The sequence below is a fragment of the Arachis hypogaea genome, chromosome 14, assembly GCF_003086295.3.
Source record: "Arachis hypogaea cultivar Tifrunner chromosome 14, arahy.Tifrunner.gnm2.J5K5, whole genome shotgun sequence".
Lineage (NCBI taxonomy): Eukaryota > Viridiplantae > Streptophyta > Magnoliopsida > Fabales > Fabaceae > Arachis > Arachis hypogaea.
This window is the reverse complement of record NC_092049.1, coordinates 134,973,990-134,979,829: the sequence shown is the minus strand read 5'-3', so window position 1 is coordinate 134,979,829 and position 5,840 is coordinate 134,973,990. Positions and strand designations below refer to the sequence as shown.

The window sequence follows — 5,840 nt, the reverse complement described above, 5'->3', positions numbered from 1 at the left end:
GAAGCCTCTTGAGTACTGTTAGATGCAGCTTGCATTCCATGCAGACTCTGAGAGATCATATTGACTTGCTGAGTCAATATTTTGTTCTGAGCCAATATGGCATTCAGAGTATCAATCTCAAGAACTCCCTTCTTCATAGGCGTCCCATTATTCACAGGATTCCTTTCAGAAGTGTACATGAACTGGTTATTTGCAACCATGTCAATGAGTTCTTGAGCTTCTGCAGGCGTTTTCTTTAGGTGAATGGATCCACCTGCAGAGGTGTCCAGTGACATCTTTGATAGCTCAGATAAACCATCATAGAATATATCCAGGATGGTCCATTCTGAAAGCATGTCAGAATGACACTTTTTGGTCAACTGTTTGTATCTTTCCCAAGCTTCATAGAGGGATTCACCTTCTTTCTGTCTGAAGGTTTGAACATCAGCTCTAAGCTTGCTCAGCTTTTGAGGAGGAAAGTACTTGGCTAAGAAAGCTGTGACCAGCTTATCCCAAGAGTTCAGGCTGTCTTTGGGTTGAGAATCCAACCATAATCTAGCTCTGTCTCTTACAGCAAAAGGGAAAAGCATGAGCCTGTAGACTTCAGGATCTACTCCATTAGTCTTAACAGTATCACATATTTGCAAGAATTTAGTTAAGAACTGAAAAGGATCTTCAGATGGAAGTCCATGAAACTTGCAGTTCTGCTGCATCAGAGAAACTAATTGAGGTTTCAGCTCAAAGTTGTTTGCTCCAATGGCAGGAATGGAGATGCTTCTTCCATGTAAATTGGAATTAGGTGTAGTAAAGTCACCAAGCATCTTCCTTACATTATTATTATTTTCGGCTGCCATCTCCTTTTCCTGTTCGAAAATTTCTGAAAGGTTATCTCTGGATTGTTGTATTTTAGCTTCTCTTAATTTTCTCTTCAGAGTCCTTTCAGGTTCTGGATCTGCTTCCACAAGAATGTTCTTATCCTTGCTCCTGCTCATATGACAAAGAAGAAGGCACAGAAAAATAATAATAATAATAGAGATTCTTTATACCACAGTATAGGGATCCCTGTGTGAGTAGAAGAAGAGGGGGAGACAAAGAATATAATATAATGGAAGAAACATAATTGTGAGGAGGCCAGATATGTGAGATGAGATGTTAGGATATGAATGAATAAATAGAATGAGATGGGAGAGAAGGAATTTTCGAAAATAATTTTTGAAAAAGAGTTAGTGATTATTGAAAATAGTTTTTGAAAAATGTTAGTAATTTTCGAGAATTAAGGTTTAAAAATTAAAATAATTAATAAATAAAAAAGAAATTTTGAAAAAGGGGGAAGATATTTTCGAAAATGAGAGAGAGAGAGTTAGTTAGGTAGTTTTGAAAAAGTTAAGAAACAAACAAAAAGTTAGTTAGTTAGTTGAAACAAATTTGAAAATCAATTTTGAAAAGATAAGGAGTTAGGAAGTTAGAGAAGATATTTTGAAATCATATTTTTGAAAAAGATAAGATAAGAAGATATTTTTGAAAAGATATGATTGAAATTAGTTTTTGAAAAAGATTTGATTTTTAAAATCACAATTAATGACTTGATTCACAAGAAATCACAAGATATGATTCTAGAACTTAAAGTTTGAATCTTTCTTAACAAGTAAGTAACAAACTTGAAATTTTTGAATCAAAACATTAATTGGTTATGTTATTTTCGAAAATTTGATATAAAAATAAGAAAAAGATTTTTGAAAAATAATTTTGAAATTTTCGAAAATAACTAAGAATTTTGAAAAAGATTTGATTTTTGAAAAAGATTTTGAAAAAGATAAGATTTTCAAATTGAAAATTTGATTTGACTCATGAGAAACAATTTGATTTTAAAAAGTTTTGAAAAAGTCAATCCAAATTTTTGAATTTGATGAGAGAAAAAGGGAAAGATATTTTTTTTTTATTTTTGAAATTTTTATGATGAGAGAGAAAAACACTAAAAAGATGCAATGCATGAAATTTTTAGATCAAAACATGTGATGCATGCAAGAATGTTATGAGTGTCAAGATGAACACCAAGAACACTATGAATGTCATGATGAACATCAAGAACATATTTTTGAAAAATTTTTAATGAAAAGAAAACATGCAAGACACCAAACTTAGAATTCTTTAATGCTTAGACACTAAGAATTCAAGACTGCATATGATAAACATGAAAAGACACAAAACAAAAAATCATCAAGATCAAACAAGAAGACTTACCAAGAACAACTTGAAGATCATGAAGAACACCATGAATGCATGAAATTTTCGAAAAATGCAAGATGCATATGCAATTGACACCAAACTTATGATATGACTCAAGACTCAAACAAGAAACAGAAAAATATTTTTGATTTTTATGATTTTCTAATTTTTTTGGATTTTTTTTTTCGAAAATTATATGAAAAAGAAAAATAAGGATTCTAAAATTTTTAATATGAATTCCAGGAATCTTGCATTCTTAGTCTAAAGCTTCAGTCTAGGAATTAGACATGGCTCACTAGCCAGCCAAGCTTTCAATGAAAGCTCCGGTCCAAAACACTAGACATGGCCAATGGCCAGCCAAGCTTTAGCATGTAATTCAGACATGACACGCCCAACATACTCATTCCCAAAGGAATTAGACATGGCTTTACAGCCAGCTAGGCTTCAACATGCTTCATGAAACACTAGAATTCATTCTTAAAAATTTTGAATAAAATTTTTGAAAACATTTTTATATTATTTTCGAAAACAGATGAGAAAATTTTAGAAATATTTTTGAAAAATTTTTGAAAAGAAAACAAAAAGAAAATTACCTAATCTGAGCAACAAGATGAACCGTCAGTTGTCCAAACTCGAACAATCCCCGGCAACGGCGCCAAAAACTTGGTGCACGAAATTGTGATGTCCGGGCTCGAACAATCCCTGGCAACGTGAGCAACTTGGTACGCGTAATCGTGATTACACTTTAATTATGTAAAATTCATGGCTCTTTCTTTCCCTGGCAATGGCGCCAAGAATATGGTGCCAATACCATGGTTCACAACTTCGATACAACTAACCAGCAAGTGCACTGGGTCGTCCAAGTAATACCTTACGTGAGTAAGGGTCGAATCCCACGGAGATTGTTGGTATGAAGCAAGCTATGGTCACCTTGTAAATCTCAGTCAGGCAGATATAAATTGATAATGGAGTTTTCGAATAATAATTAATAAAATAGGGATAGAGGTACTTATGTAATTCATTGGTAAGAATCTCAGATAAGCGAATGGAGATGCTTTTCGTGCCTCTGAACCTCTGCTTTCCTGCTATCTTCATCCAATCAGTCTTACTCCTTTCCATGGTTGGCTTTATGTGATACATCACCATTGTCAACGGCTACTTTCGGTCATCTCTCGGGAAAATGATCCAATGCCCTGTCACGGCACGGCTAATCATCTGGAGGCATCACCCTTGTCAATGGCTTCATCTTATCCTCTCAGTGAATAATATGCTCACGCACCCTGTCACGGCACGGCTATTCATCTGTTGGTTCTCGATCATGCTGGAATAGGATTTACTATCCTTTTGCGTCTGTCACTAACGCCCTGCAATCGCGAGTTAGGAGCTCGTCACAGTCATTCAATCATTGAATTCTACTCGGAATACCACGGACAAGGTTTAGACTTTCCGGATTCTCTTGAATGCCGCCATCATTCTAGCTTATGCCACGAAGATTCTGGTTAGGAGATCTAAGAGATATTCATTCTAGCTTATTTAATGTAGAACGGAAGTATTTGTCAGGCACGTGTTCATAGGGGAGATGGTGATGAGCGTCACACATAATCATCACCTTCATCACATTCTTGGGTGCGAATGGATATCTTAGAAGCGAAATAAGATGAATTGAATAGAAAACAGTAGTACTTTGCATTAATCTTTGAGGAACAGCAGAGCTCCACACCTTAATCTATGGAGTGTAGAAACTCTACCGTTGAAAATACATAAGTGAAAGGTCCAGGCATGGCCGAGATGGCCAGCCCCCTAAGACGTGATCAATAGTCTCCTAAGATGAACAATAGATTAAAACTGAGACCAAAGATACCTAATACACTAGTAAAAGGTCCTATTTATAATAAACTAGCTACTAGGGTTTACATGAGTAAGTAATTGATGCATAAATCCACTTTCGGGGCCCACTTGGTGTGTGTTTGGGCTGAGCTTAAGTGTTGCACATGCAGAGGTCTTTCTTGGAGTTGAACGCTAGCTTTTGTGCTAGTTTGGGCGTTCAACTCTGGTTTTGGCTCCTTTTCTGGCGCTGGACGCCAGAATTGGGTAGAAAGCTGGCGTTGAATGCCAGTTTACGTCATCTATTCTTGGCCAAAGTATGAACTATTATACATTGCTGGAAAGCCCTGGATGTCTACTTTCCAACGCAATTGGAAGCGCGCCATTTAGAGTTCTGTAGCTCCAGAAAATCCACTTTGAGTGCAGGGAGGTCAGAATCCAACAGCATCAGCAGTCCTTCTTTAACCTCTGAATCTGATTTCTGCTCAAGTCCCTCAATTTCAGCCAGAAAATACCTGAAATCACAGAAAAATACACAAACTCATAGTAAAGTCCAGAAATGTGAATTTAACATAAAAACTAATGAAAACATCCCTAAAAGTAACTAGATCCTACTAAAAACATACTAAAAACAATGTCAAAAAGCGTATAAATTATCCGCTCATCAGCCACCCTTTCGGGTCCCAACCAAACCAATCCTCAACTCCTTTCCAAAGGATTCAAGACCAAATTAGTTTTCAATAAACAAAACTCAGAACTTTAAATATCAAAAATCATTTCAAGCCAAACCAATCAGAAATCTCAATTTTAATAAAATTAGACATTATCTCAGTCAAGCAGACAACCATATTCATCTAAGATAACCAAACAATGCATAGGACTTACATAATCACCAGAAAAGCATTTCGCTCGTCATATCAATTTATAACAATTCCACTTTAAAATAAATTAGTTTTATAAAAACCCCTACCTCGGTAAGCGAAACCATAATCCAAACGTGTCAACTGAACTCTTTTCTCTCAGCCCGGAATCAACAGCAACCAAAACCTCAGCTTCGCTTACTTTTTCAATAGCAAAACAGCCTCAATCGTGACATGCAAACTCGATTTCTAATTCCTAAAAACATTAATATCGCGAAAATATTAAAACCCATAACGAAAAACTAACGATGAGGGTTCGAAATAGAGTACACTTACGGTGACAGCAGAACTGAGCAGCCGCAATCCTGAACTGACTCGGCAGGAGCTTTGACAACGGCTAGAAACTCCAGTGGTTCAACGGCAACCTAAAAATTCGACATGCAAACCTTGGAGCTCGACCCTACGGTAACCAAGATCTCAGAATCTCTAGCCAAACATAACAGAATATTGATTTCAAAGGTTCCAGAACGAAATGCTTACCAAGACGATCAGGGCTCCACTGGCGGTCACCAGCAACGGCGGTTATGACGGCGGTGACGTCAGCGGACAGCCTAACGGTGACAGAAGTCACACCGGCGCGAATCAGAGGCACGAATGGCGGCGATGGTGTCCACGACGACGGTACAGCGGCGGCGCTGGTTCTTCCCAGCTCGTTGGGGTTCAGGCTCGGTCTCTCCTCTCTCATCTGGGCTCGACGGCGACACGGGCTTCAGGGAACGGCGATGCCGACCTCTCCTCGCGCGGCCCTCTCCCTGGATTTTAGTCTTCCTCCGTGACGGCGTGCAGCAGAACGCGATAATCGGTTCGGCGGTAGCAGGCAGCGATGCCATGGTGGCTGGGTAGTGACGTGACGACGGCTGGGCGGCGAGTTCGGTGGCGGATCGGCGGCAG

At 38.1% G+C, this 5,840-nt stretch overlaps 1 non-coding gene across 1 annotated transcript; it reads left to right on the top strand.

Moving 5' to 3' along the window:
• Positions 1–333: 333 nt before the first annotated feature.
• On the top strand, positions 334–437 carry LOC112746018 (small nucleolar RNA R71). The gene has a single exon (XR_003173918.1). It is a non-coding gene; the product is annotated as a small nucleolar RNA R71 (small nucleolar RNA).
• Positions 438–5,840: the final 5,403 nt, after the last annotated feature.